Below are 13,292 nucleotides of genomic sequence, written 5' to 3' on the forward strand. Positions count from 1 at the left end.
AGTTCAAATAGAAAAGACACATCTGGCAAGGAGATACAGTTTACTTCTTCAAGTGAGAGTAAAGAAAAACAAACCTTTATTGTCGACAAAGCTACCGAGAAGAGGACCTATGCTGAAGCTACAAGAAATCTTCCTGTGAACTGAAATACTCAGAACTAGAAGGCTTACTCTCTGTACTAGAATGCAAACCATAAAAGCAAGTTAAATATTTATGAAGAGGGGTTCACTAAAGTAAATGGCATGAGAGGAAAAAATTTGATGAGACAAAGGTTTGCTGGTCCAATGCACCAAGATTGGTATGTACCTAAATTCCATGGTTACTGTTACCAGTGTAATAACTTTGGTCATAGAATTTATGATTGTAGTTTGTTACGTAAGCCTCCTACTAGTTTTGAAAGTAGAATTTTGTTTGCTGCACTGGGGGAGATTAATGTCACATGTTATCAATGTAATGGTTTTGGTCATAAGAGTTTTGAATGTAGGAGAAGTCAACTGGTATCCTACAATAGTTTTTCAAATTCATCATTCAATGTCAATGTGAAATGATATCATTGTCAAAATGTTGGCCACATTGCAAAGCATTGCAAACTCAGGATCTCTAAGAAAAAAAATCATTACCGAATTAGAAACTAGAAGCAAAACCAGAGCAAAAATTTGCAACTGACAAGAATAAGGAAGCCAACCCGGTTTGAGTTGAGAAGGATAAGAATAAAGCATAATCAAGTCTGATTGTGCAAACTGCCCTGTATCCAGAAAGAAGAAATTTATGGGTTGTAGATAGTGGATGTTCCAATCACATGACCGAAGACAAAAAGAAGTTCATCAAGTTTGATTATTGGAATGGAGGTTCGGTGAGGTTCAGAGACAACTCTTCCATCAAGATAAAAGGAAAAGGTACTCTGAATATAGATGGAAAATTAAAAGAACATGATGTATACTATGTGTTGGCATTATGATGCATTTTGTATGACCAATGAAATGGTTGTCATTGTTGGCAACATCATATTCTAAGTCTCTATAGTCCATCAATAAAGGAGTAAAGGGTTCTTATTCCTATCGGCAGTGAGTAGACCGGTATACAGAGGTTAACTGGCTAAGCAGTGAGTAGATCGGTATATAGGAGTTAACCGACTAAGCAATGATTAGATCGGTATATAGGGGTTAACCAACTAAGTAGAAAGTAGATCGGTATACAAGAGGTAACCAGTTAGGCAGAATTGGACCAATACATAGGCAACAACCGATAATATAGGAGTCTCAATCGATAGACTTAGAAACATCTAGTTGAACTGGCAGTCTTCCCTATTAAACCAGCGAGCTTTTCAACATGAATGGTTGTCTTGACTGATATTCCCGGGATGAATTTTGGAGAGAAATTTGAGGCACGATAATAGATTTTTTGAATTTGATTTTTGAAAGGAAAGTTGGCGCCAGAACTAAAGGCTAATATATTCACATCATTCATTCTGATTATTATGATTGGGAGTATGAGAAAAATATCTGTGTGAATATTAACTATTAGGATTCCCAAAGATACTGAGAGGGGGGGTGAATCAATATCTAACTAGTAAATAGATTTTCTGATCTTATTAAGTAAACTGCATTCTAAAACAGTGTGTCGGTAAACAAGAATTAATGCAGCAAATATGAACAATAAACAAAACATAGAAAGCACACCATAACACAAGATTTTTAACGAGAAAACCTGGTGTGGGAAAAAACTTGGTTAGATTTGTGACCCACAATATTCACTTACTGGCCAATGAATGGATATTACTTACAATAGGGGCCTGCAAATGCAGGAAGGCCAACTGCTTAAATCTCACTGCTTAATTACAAAAGGAAGTCTCACTGACTTACAAAATGGATTATGCAAATCCAATATAATGTACTGCTTTAGTTCAGTATCTGCTATGCCAGGTTCAGAACCGGTTTAAGCTCATGCAATAACCATAAACCTTACTCAAAAATTTTCCTTAATATTCACATGTTACTTCTGCAATAATCTTCCCATGTTCACATCTATAAATGATCTACAAGATCTCATACTTATATATGACTCTTATTACAATACGCCTTGTCAGCTTACAAAAAGATATTACAAATAAATACAATATGCAATAAACAAAATCTTGTCGGTTAGGGTGTCAGTAATCATCTTTGTCGTTGCCGGTAAACTATCTGTCGATGTAGACTCTGTCGGTGCCATAGGATTGCAAGGTTGCCATTAATGACAATACCTTCAATCACCTACAATTTCTCATTGGAGTGTGCAATTCCAACATTAACAAGGCGAACAAAATAGAGTGTTATAGATAGAGGTATGAATCGGTGAAGCCAACATAGATCAAAAGAACAGAGCATGCAAAGTGGATCTATGAGACACAGGTAGTGTCATCAGACATATCAATAATCTTCATTTCCTTTTAACAATTGCAGCATTGTAAATCCCTTAACAGGGTGAACCTTAACCAATTTTTTATATAAAATCTCTTAACAAAGTCACTTCAGATATGAAGTTGTAAAATCCTCTAGCAAGGTGAACTTTAACAAGTTCTAAGGTATTCTTAACCAGATACCAATCACTTCTAACAGGGTGATGTTCTCAGAAATAACTAGTTGTAAGCTCTTAACAGGGCACTCTTTTTCACTGCAGTAAAAGAGATTGTGGGTTATCCCCACCATGGTTTTCTCCCTCTAACCGAGGGTTTCCATGTATAATTGCTAGTGTTATGTAATGCTTATTTGTGCATGCAACTCTCTTTTCTCTGATGTTCTTTTCTTTCATGAATAATGCAATGTTTAAGTTAATTTGGAAGGATAGTTGTAGATTGGTCAGTTTGAAAGTTTGAATTGTGACTAAACTATTTTGACTGATTCACCCCCCCTCTCAGTCATTGGTTAATACTGACAATTGGTATCAGAGCCAAGGTCCTCTGAAGAAAAGTTTGAAAACTTGAGGAAAAAGATCATGGAAGAATACTAGTATCAGAAGCAGATTGATGAAGCTAATGAAATGATTTCTCAACTAAAAGAAAGACTAAGAAAATCACTTGCTAAAAGGAAGGAACTAGCTCTACAACTAAATGAGAGTCAAGATATCATAGATAAACTCTCTGAACAAAGTGGATCTAAAGAAGCAGAAGAAGCAGTCTCAGAACTGATGGAAAAGAACAAGAAGCTGACTGAAGAAATCACATATCTAAAAAGAGAGCATGAAAGTCAAGCCCTTAGAATGACTGAAATACTAGAAGCCAACAGGATAGCATATGAAAGAAAAAGAGATGCAGAAGAAGTTTTGTCAAAAGACGAAAAAGCCAAAAGGTTTGCTGAAGAAGCCCTAAGAGAAAATGATGCAATCATCATTGAAAAAGATGAGGAAATCCAAATTCTCACTCAGGAGAATGAAGCCATGCATGAGCATCTGCATGACAAAGCATAGGAAAATGAGAAGATGATGAAAGAGATTGAACAACTAAAAAATGAGTTGAAAGATGCAAATTAGAGAAATGAAAAGCTGAGAAAATTTAATGAAAGCTCTGAGAATATAGATGAACAATTAAAAGCTCAGAGGAGAACAAAGGAGACAACCGGTCCTGGTTACTCCAGTACAGTTCCTATGGAAACTGGAGAATCATCTAAATCCAAAAGGATGAAGGATGATAAAAGGAACAAATCAGAAATGAAAGGTATGAAGTTTTCTAAATCTTCTTGCAATTATTGTGGTAAACCGGGTCATAAGTCTAATGTCTGTAGAAATCAACCGGTCAGTCAAAAGAAGTCTTTCACCTTTGATGGTTATTGCTATAACTATCACAAGTATGGACACACTACTTATGAGTGTATATCTCAATCTAGCGGCATGTCTAGTAGAAGAATCTTTAATGGATATTGCTTTACATGCAATAAATATGGACACAAAGTTGAGGAATGCATGTTCAAGACAAATGCATCAATATCTCTGTCCAAACCGGCTGGCCCTAGTAGAAAGAGTAATCAGTTCAATGCCAACTATTTCAATTGTGGCAATTTTGGTCATGGTGCAACAAATTGCAGAATGAGAATGGGTCAGAGAAATAACACAGGACCATGGAAAACAACTAGTATGGCATGTTTCAATTGCCATAAGATCGATCACTTATCCAGACAATGCAATAATGGATCCTATAACTGGTCTAAAGACAAGAACCAGTTTGGAAAGAATAAAGGGCCAAATGACTTCAAAGGAAAGAAGATAATTGAAGAGGTGAGGAATGAAATGAAAAAGATATGGACTAAGAAGGAAGAAAGAAAAGAAGGAGATAATCATTCTGAAACTAAGTCATCATCCACCAGTGATGACAAATCTTCTTCAAACTAAGCATATTGATGCTTAGGGGGAGCACATATGGTAAGATCATTATTGAATCCCCTCGACCAATATGAGGTTATGTCTATCTACATAGTTTAGAAGCTTAAAATTTTGTTTAAAGCTCTTATTTGGTAAATGTTTTGAGGGTTAGTGTAAATGTTGTTTGTGTCCTGGTATCTGTAACAAGAAATCGGTAAGAAGTAAATCGGTGCACCTTAAGTTGTAAATGGTCAAAAATAGTCGTTGTATTGAAACACTGATAAACCTTAACAAATAAATAAAGAAATGACAATACATTTCATTTACCTTGCTTTCTTGTGAACATTCTTGAGCTCTCGTGCGACCTAAGGCGATCGAAATCTTGCTAGTGCTATTTGTGTGAAGTGATCAAGCAGTGTGATAGTGGTGATTGGCAACCCTAGAGGAGAAGGTATTCAAACCTTGTTTTTGAAAAAAATGTTTGAATTTTATCATGGAAGCTTTTGTGTCAACTCTTGTGTTGGTTGAAGCAATTAAAGAACCACAACCCAAGTTCAAGCTGCATCCTATGAAGGCTGGAGAGATCGACATGAACGGTGCCCTATCATCTATTATCCTCCTATGTGTTACTGATTGAAGATATTCGCTCCTTCATCCACTGCAAGCTTGAAAAACTTGGAGATAAATTCATTTGAAATAAATTCAAAGGGTTATGTGATCGTGATCTGTTGAAGGTAGAACATTTGCATCAAAATACCAAGGGTTTGTCGAATCTTGTTGATTTTTCCAATCAATTTAATGTCGATTAGGTCAGGTTTGTGCTAAGAAGAGTGCATGATCAATTTCTATGGCTGGAAACTGAAGCACCAATCAAAATAAAAAAGGATGTGATCCAAAGAGTAACAGGGTTAAGCACAACCAGCGAAGCACTAACCCTAAGAACAATATCATCCACTGAAGTCACTCGGTTGACTCAATATTGATATGACAAGAGAGAAATGACAATCACTCACATTGAGAATGTAGAAGTGAGGTTTTCTTCTATAGTGCTGGGTTATAGGGTCTATCAATCAAGCCGCATGAATAGTGTGTCGGGCGGCGATATCCATGCAGCCTATCGAATCATCAAGGAGGATTCTACAAATGATATCTGTGAGATTATTAGAAGTCAATTCCTGGTGATCATGGATTGAATTAAGAAGGACAAGAAGCAATCATTCAAGTATGGTTCATTACTAGTATGTATATTCTTCTATGTGCAAAATTTCTTTCCCGGTAAGGGAAATGTAGTGTGGTATGAAGATAAACCTATCATGGTTCATATAGGTGAAATGATTAGAGATTTAGGTGATAAGTTTAGAGAAACAATGTAGGGTTATTTTAAAGAATTCCAAACCAGAATGCACAAATGAGAGAGAATTACAACTGGTATAGTTCAAAAGTACAAGGACAACATTTATTTTTTTGTTGACACTGATTGTTGCATTATTCAAGCGGTTCAACCTAGAACCTTTTGGATACCTACTATGGGTTATGAGGTCGGGCAAACATTACTAAAGTATATGAAAACATGTTACTATCTAAATTAATAGATAGAAAAGGAAAGAGATTTGGAACTTGTGAGGAGGCAAGCTCCAAAATAACAAGGGAACTCAAGGAGCCTATCATACAAAAGAGAGTAAGGAAAATGATTGACACATTAGACAAGAAGTATGGAGGTGAAGCATCTGGTGCCACTACTTCCACTAGTACAAGTGAACAAACAAGGTCCAAATCAAACAAAGTTGAAGAACAAATAGGAGAAAAGAATAAAATGTCGAAGGCAAAACCCAAGGGTACTGCATCTAGCAAGCCGACATCATACGCCAAAGGAAAGAGCTTAGATACTCATGCATCTTCCCCAGGTAAAGGTAGACTGGTAGGAGTGGCATATGCAAGAAAGAAAAAGAGTGAAGGGATAGTTGACACAAAGGCAAAAAAGGAGCCCAAGAAGGCTGAAAAGGAGGGTGATAACACTGACACCCAATCTGATGTGGAAATAGAAGAAGTCATAAGAAGTGGTAGAAATGTAGTTCCAACTGTTGATGAATTGGTCCATGGGATCAAATAGTATGGAGGTCTATCTGGTGTTGGGAGAAAATATCCCCTCTGCAACAAGGAGGACAAAAGAAAAATTAAAGAAGCACTTGTTTGGAACATACATAAGTTCTACAGAACTCCCAGTGAACTATATGGAATAATTCCATTAGACTTGCAAAATCAAATTGAAGCGAGATGGAAAACAACTTTAGCTATTCAGAAAGGGCATGGGATAAAAGCACTCATGGAAGTGCAACATGATCTTGATTATAATCAAGCATCTATAATGGCAGAAGCATGTGTTCAACGCTTTAGAATAAGGAACATAATAGGGAGAGTGGCCATAGGAGATGTCCAAAGTGTGCATGATGAGTGTATTTCCTCATGGAAAACAATCTTGAGCCAGCAAAGGGAAGTTGAAGAAGAAATAGAAAAGGGAATAAAACAGGACCAAGGTGCAATTGCCCTTGACAAAGGGAAAGGAAAAGACAAAGAATCTACTGAAGGTTTTGATGTTTTCATAGTTTTGATATCATAGGTAATGTTGTGTCAGATATTCCTAATCTGACAAAGGATTTTGAGCAACTGGTCAAACACAAATCAACTATTTAAACTTTTGGTACTGATGTTACATCGGTAAACGGAACTGATAAAACTAAGCATCCTGATGAAGATGAAGTCATAATTGAAGATATACCTCATAGAACTTTGGTAACAATAAATCCTATTGACAATGAACCTCTTTTGTCAGAAAAAGAGGAAGGAAATCCAAAGGAAGCAAAAAAGAAGGAAGAAGAGATGAAGGAAACAAAGGAGACCAAGGAATCAAAACAACACAAGAAGAAAGAGGATTCTTCATCTGGTCAACCTAAAGATGGTAAGAAAATAGTGGTGGACACCCCTCTGGTAAAGAGGAAGTTAGATTTAGAAAAGGAGAGTGAAAAGAAGAAAGTTAAATTCACCATCGTAGCTAGCTCTAAGGTTAAGGCTGAAGAAAAGGAAGAAGAAATAGAGGAGGAAGAAGAGGAAGAATCTATAATCGACATAAAGAATATGACCCCTAAATAATTAATGAAAGTTTCTGAAAAATTGAAACTTCAAGCTGAAAAGGAAAAACTTAGAGGAAAGAAAAAGAAGACCAAAATTCTTAATACTGCAAAGACCATTTTGTGTGATCTCATTCCTGACATTGTTGTTGATGACAATGCACCACCATTGATCAGTTGGGCACTCTTATCAAAGAAATCAATTCAGAGCCAACCAATCTGGAGAAGGTTGCAATTAGACAGTATGAAACAATGAGAGGTGAAAAATTAATGGAACAAATATCAGTTGACAAAGTTGCTCTCTCCACCAGCACTGAAGAGGTCAAATCTATACTACAGAAAGTTGGCCAATTATTGGTCAAATCATCAAGTTTCACTGATTTAATCAAATATCTTGAAGATAAAAGAGCTCAAACTCAAAGGGAAATCCAAGATTTGATAGGTTCTTTTGATCCTCTTAGAAGCTCTGCAATGACCTTTAGTGGAAAGGTCAAATAGTTAACTCATGAAATCAAAAAGTTAAAAGAGGAAGAGGATAAATGAGCTCTTAATCTGTTAGAGCTATAGTGCTACCTTGTACCGATCATTGATTTCATGGAAAGGGATGTCAAAGAAGCCGAGAGCCTCATAAGTGCACCTGACTGTAAGACAGTAGATGATATGGAGGATTTTGTTACAATTTTGCATGGATACTTCAACACCATGAAACAGGTAAAGCCTTCATGGAAATCCTCTTTGCAAGCTGCTAAGGAAAATTTCAAAGACATTTTTTCTTTACTTTCATGAATTATTTTGTATATTATTTGCCACTGATTTCAAAAGGGGGAGTTTGTATATACATAAGGCACATAAACAGGGGATCAAAACTAGCACATACATGACTATTTTGCAGTGTTTCCCACCAATTCCAAAGGGGGGGTTTGCTGGCATTATGATGCATTTTGTATGACCGATGAAATGGTTGTCATTGTTGGCAACATCAACTTCTAAGTCTCTACAGTCCATCGATAAAGGAGTAAATGGTAACCGATGAAGAACAAGGGTCCTTATTCCTATTGGCAGTGAGTAGACCGGTATATAGGGGTTAACCAGCAAAGTAGAAAGTAGACCAGTATACAGGAGGTAATTGGATAGGTAGAATTGGACCGGTACATAGGTGACAACTGACAATATAGGAGTCTCAGCCGATAGACTTAGAAATGTCCAGTTGAACTGGCAATCTTCCCTATTCAACTCGTGAGATTTTTAGCATGAACGGTTGTTTTGACCGATATTCCCAGAATGATTTTTGGAGAGCAATTTGAGGCGCGATAACAAATTTTTTGAATCTATTTTTTAGAGGGAAAGTTGGCACGAGAACTAAAGACTAATATATTCACATCATTCATTCTAATTATTATGATTGGGAGTATGAAAAAAATATCTATGTCAATGTTAATAGGGCGAACAAAATAGAGTGTTGTAGATAGACGTATGAATTGGTGAAGCCAACATAGATCAGAAGAACATAGCATGCAAAGTGGATCTATGAGACAGAGGTAGTGTCATCAGATAGATCAATAATCTTTGTTGCCTTCTAACAATTGCAGCATTGTAAATCCCTTAACACAGTGAACCTTAATCAGTTCTTTATGTAAAATCTCTTAACTGAGTCACTTCAGATATGAAGTTGTAAAATCCTCTAGCAAGGTGAACTTTAACATATTCTAAGGTATTCTTAACCAGATACCAGTCACTTCTAACAGGGTGATGTTCTCAGAAAGAACTGGTTGTAAGCTCTTAATAGGGCACTCTTTTTCACTACAATAAAATATATTGTGGGTTATCCCCACTGTGGCTTTCTCCTTCTAACTGAGGGTTTCCATGTATAATTTCTAGTGTTATGTGATGCTTATTTGTGCATGCAAATCTCTTTTCTTTGATTGTCTTTGATTTCATGATTAATGCAATGTTTAAGTTAATTTGGAAGGATAGCTATAGACCAATCAATTTGAAAGTTTGAATTGTGACTAAACTATTTTGACTAATTCACTCCCCCCTCTCAGTCACCGGTTAATACTAATAGTATGTGGAAGGACTAAAGCATAATTTTCTAAGTGTGAGTCAAATGTGTGATAAAGGATACAAATTCACATTTACCTCTACTGGTTTTCAGATAAGGAAGGATAGTACCAGACAAATTGTTGCAGAAGGTAAAAGGTCAGATGGAAATGTGTACAATCTGAAGGAATACTTTGAATCCCAATGCATGATGGGACAAATAGATGAGAGTTTGTTGTGGCATGGAAGATTAGGCCATATAAACTTTGATAATCTAGTTAAGGTGAGCAAGAAAGGTTATGTAAGACATATACCACCAATTATCAAACTGATAATTACTTTTTGTGATGAATGTTTAAGAGGAAAGAAGACTAAAGTAACCTTCAAGATCAAAGAACATAATACCTCAAGGCCCTTAGAACTTTTGCATACAGATCTGTGTGGACATGGAAAGGGTTAAACCTTCACTGTCTAAAATTCTCCAAAGAAAAGGATAGATCTAACTACAACCAGTGAGGAAATGAAGCTGGGGATGAAGAATGGTATTGCATGGAGGAAAAATGTAGACCTGAAAGGAAAAGGGAAAATAGGAGAAGATCGCTTCACCAGAAGCAAGAACATGAGAATGAAGTCTGGAAGGCCTTCCACTAGTAGAAGACAAGTAGATGTTGCTGCCCACACATCAAGTCAAGTGTGGAAGAAGAAGGGATCTGATGGAAGACCTGCAAAGAATGAACATCCCAGGATTCATTCCCAGAGAAGCAGATATGGAGATCCCAAAGCAGTAAGATCACCTCCATAAATTTTTAAGTAATAAGCCTCCTTTCTCTGGTTATTGTTTTGCATGTTAAGATTATGGCCATGAGGCAGAAGAATGTAAAATGAGATCTAGGAATAGACAAAGTGTTCTTCCTAGGTATAATAAATCATATGGCTATAGATTTCATGCATATAAGCAGAATGTTTCACAGAGTAGAAACATGCATGTTCCCTTTCCCGGTTATACTAACAAGAATCCATGCACTGCTCCTAAGAATATAAACATTGGGAATGGATTAGGTCATAAAAGTTATGAATGCAGGAAGAAGAATATGCATTCCTATAGCAACCAGTGGATCAATCATGATCTGTGTGAGGGAAGTTATAGGGGATATGAGCAGCCTAGACCTGTTGGGAACAAGAGGAGAAATGTTACTGCACAATCAAGGAATTCAAGGAAACCGGTAACCAGCCAAAATGGTATGATCAAAAAAGGAAGAGAAAAATGGTATGTTATAAGGTTCCCCAATCATGAGATTGGCATGGTGTTGGCATTTTTGACAATTGAAGCTGTGATTGTCATTGATGGACACACACTTGCATTGAGATCACTTTTGTATGTATGAGTTATGCTCAACCGACAATTGTTCCCAACCAGTATGATGCATTATAGTCTTTAGACTATCGGTGTTTTGCATAATGTGTTTACCGGTCTGAAGTAATATGTTGACCCCAAGCGATTCGAGGATCTTAAGTGGTATGAAGGATCAAAGTGGAAAAACACATATTTCCCAGTCTTCATTTTTGTCAAACTGGCAACCAATATTTTGTATGAACCGGTAATACTCTGTGATGAGTTACCATCCACCAATTGTTTATCGGTGCTGACACTTAAAAGGTGCTTTTTTTGTCGTGTTACAGAATATGTCTAGATGCATTGAACCTAGGAAATTGTAATGTAATCCTATTGGACCGACATGAAATCAGATTCCTTTATAAGGACATCATGTCTAGGGTTTTAAGTTGTTGCTAGGGTTTAAGGTGGTTGATGAGTTAGAGAGAGTGTGAATGTGTGGAAGACTGAAGTAATGCTGGAATGCATTAGGAACGAGCTATCAAGGATCTAACCAAGCAATCTGTGCTATTTGCTAGATCACTCACTTGTTGATTGCTCACATCTTTGACAAGTCTGAAGCCCTTAACCGGGTAGGCCCAAAAGCCTTTTGTAAATCCTCTAACAAGGTGGTTCACATCTGTGGATCTAAAATCCTCTAGCAAGGTAGTCCTTAACCAGACTTATCTCCTAACAGAGATTGAGATTCCTAACAGGATCTGTTCTGGTAAAGAACATTGTATGACCTTGACCGGTCTGGTTCCTATTTTGTATATAGTTACTTGTGAGTTCCATCTCACTGTGGTTTTTCCCATTTGGGTTTCCACATCAAAATCTCTTGTGTTATGGTATTTGTGCTTCTATGGGTGAATGCATTATTTGCTATTTGGTTTGCATGTGTGCTAACCGGTTTGTCTGCTAAACTGTTTTACCGGTTTGCTGGTAGTCTAGTAAAGTGTTTAAGTACAATGATTTTTGGCATACTAATTCACCCCCACTCTTAGTATTCATCAATTGGTATCAGAGCCAATGTTTCTATAAGTCTAACCACTTGGAAAGAGATATGGGGGAATACACTATGAGGGAACTTACTCATCGGCTCACTCAGTCTGAGCAAGCCTATGATGATCTTATGGTCAAATATAAGGCCTCTCAGGCAAAAAGGAGAGAACACGTTGAAAAACTAATGGAGCTATCTGAAAATAGTTCTTCCGATGAAGCGGACATGGAAGCCATAATTCAAGAAGTAGAAAAGCTAAATGAGTCCAATTCCAACTAGAGAAAAGAGTTGGAAGGACTAACTATTTGAATGTGCTAAGAGCTTGAGAACTGGAGGAAAGCTAAAGATCTGGTAAAAGACAAAGATCATGAAATCTCCAAGCTGAAGCAAGAGATCAGTGCCCTAACTGCTCAACTCCATGCGAGCAAAGTGGAAAAGGAAGACATGAAAGGAGAACTAAACATGGCCATCTCTGAGAATGCAAACTTGATGGAAATAAATGCTGCTATTTCCAAAGAACTCTCTGAGTCAAAGGAAATACTTGCTAAGTTCAACAAGAGTACTATCAAGCTAGAGCAAAAGCTTGAATCTGCCAAACCTGTCAAGAATACTGATGGACTTGGTTATTCTGGTCATGAGGAAGGTGAGACCTCTGGTAAAAATGTTGGAGCATCGAAGAAACAACCGACATCAAAGCATAAAGGTAAGCAAAAGTTTAAACTTGTTTTCTTTAACTGTATTAAAGAAGGACATACTGCCAATGTGTGTAGGAGCAAAGCCTATGATAATTTTCCTTACTTTTTAAACAATGTACCTAGATCCAATAAGTTCAATGGTAATTTTTATGCATGCAACAAGTTTAGGCATAGAGCATCTGAATGCAAGTCTATTATAAACAACACTAGAAGATATCCTTAGAGGACTCAAGGAGTTGGTCCAAAACCTTTTGTGAACCAGAATCACAACTGGTTTAATGCCTTTAATCATCAGTCAGGAGGTGGTGGCTATCAAGTGGCGACCGGATGGAGAGCAAATTGTTTGATCTGTCATTGTCATGGTCATACTAATGCAACATGTAGGAGGGAAAATGGTAACATGAATAATGGACCTTGGAGAGCACTTGGAATGGTCTACTATCATTGCAACAAACCAGGTCACATTGCTAGATTCTGCAGAACAAGAAAGAACATATCAGATGACATATCGGTTACTCCAGAACGAAAGATTGATATTGAAACTATTCAAGTGGATATGAACAAAACCTAGAAGAAGAAACCAGCAATGTTGCAAGAAGAACCGGTTTCTGCACCTAGTGTGGAAATCACGGAACCGGTGAACTAAGCATTAGAAAAGCTTAGGGGGAGAAAATGGTGAAATGTTTCGAACCCCCAGTTTACACTGATAAAAGACCTTAACCGGTATGTG

This window comes from Cryptomeria japonica, chromosome 7 (genome assembly GCF_030272615.1).
Source record: "Cryptomeria japonica chromosome 7, Sugi_1.0, whole genome shotgun sequence".
In the NCBI taxonomy this organism is placed as follows: Eukaryota; Viridiplantae; Streptophyta; class Pinopsida; order Cupressales; family Cupressaceae; genus Cryptomeria; species Cryptomeria japonica.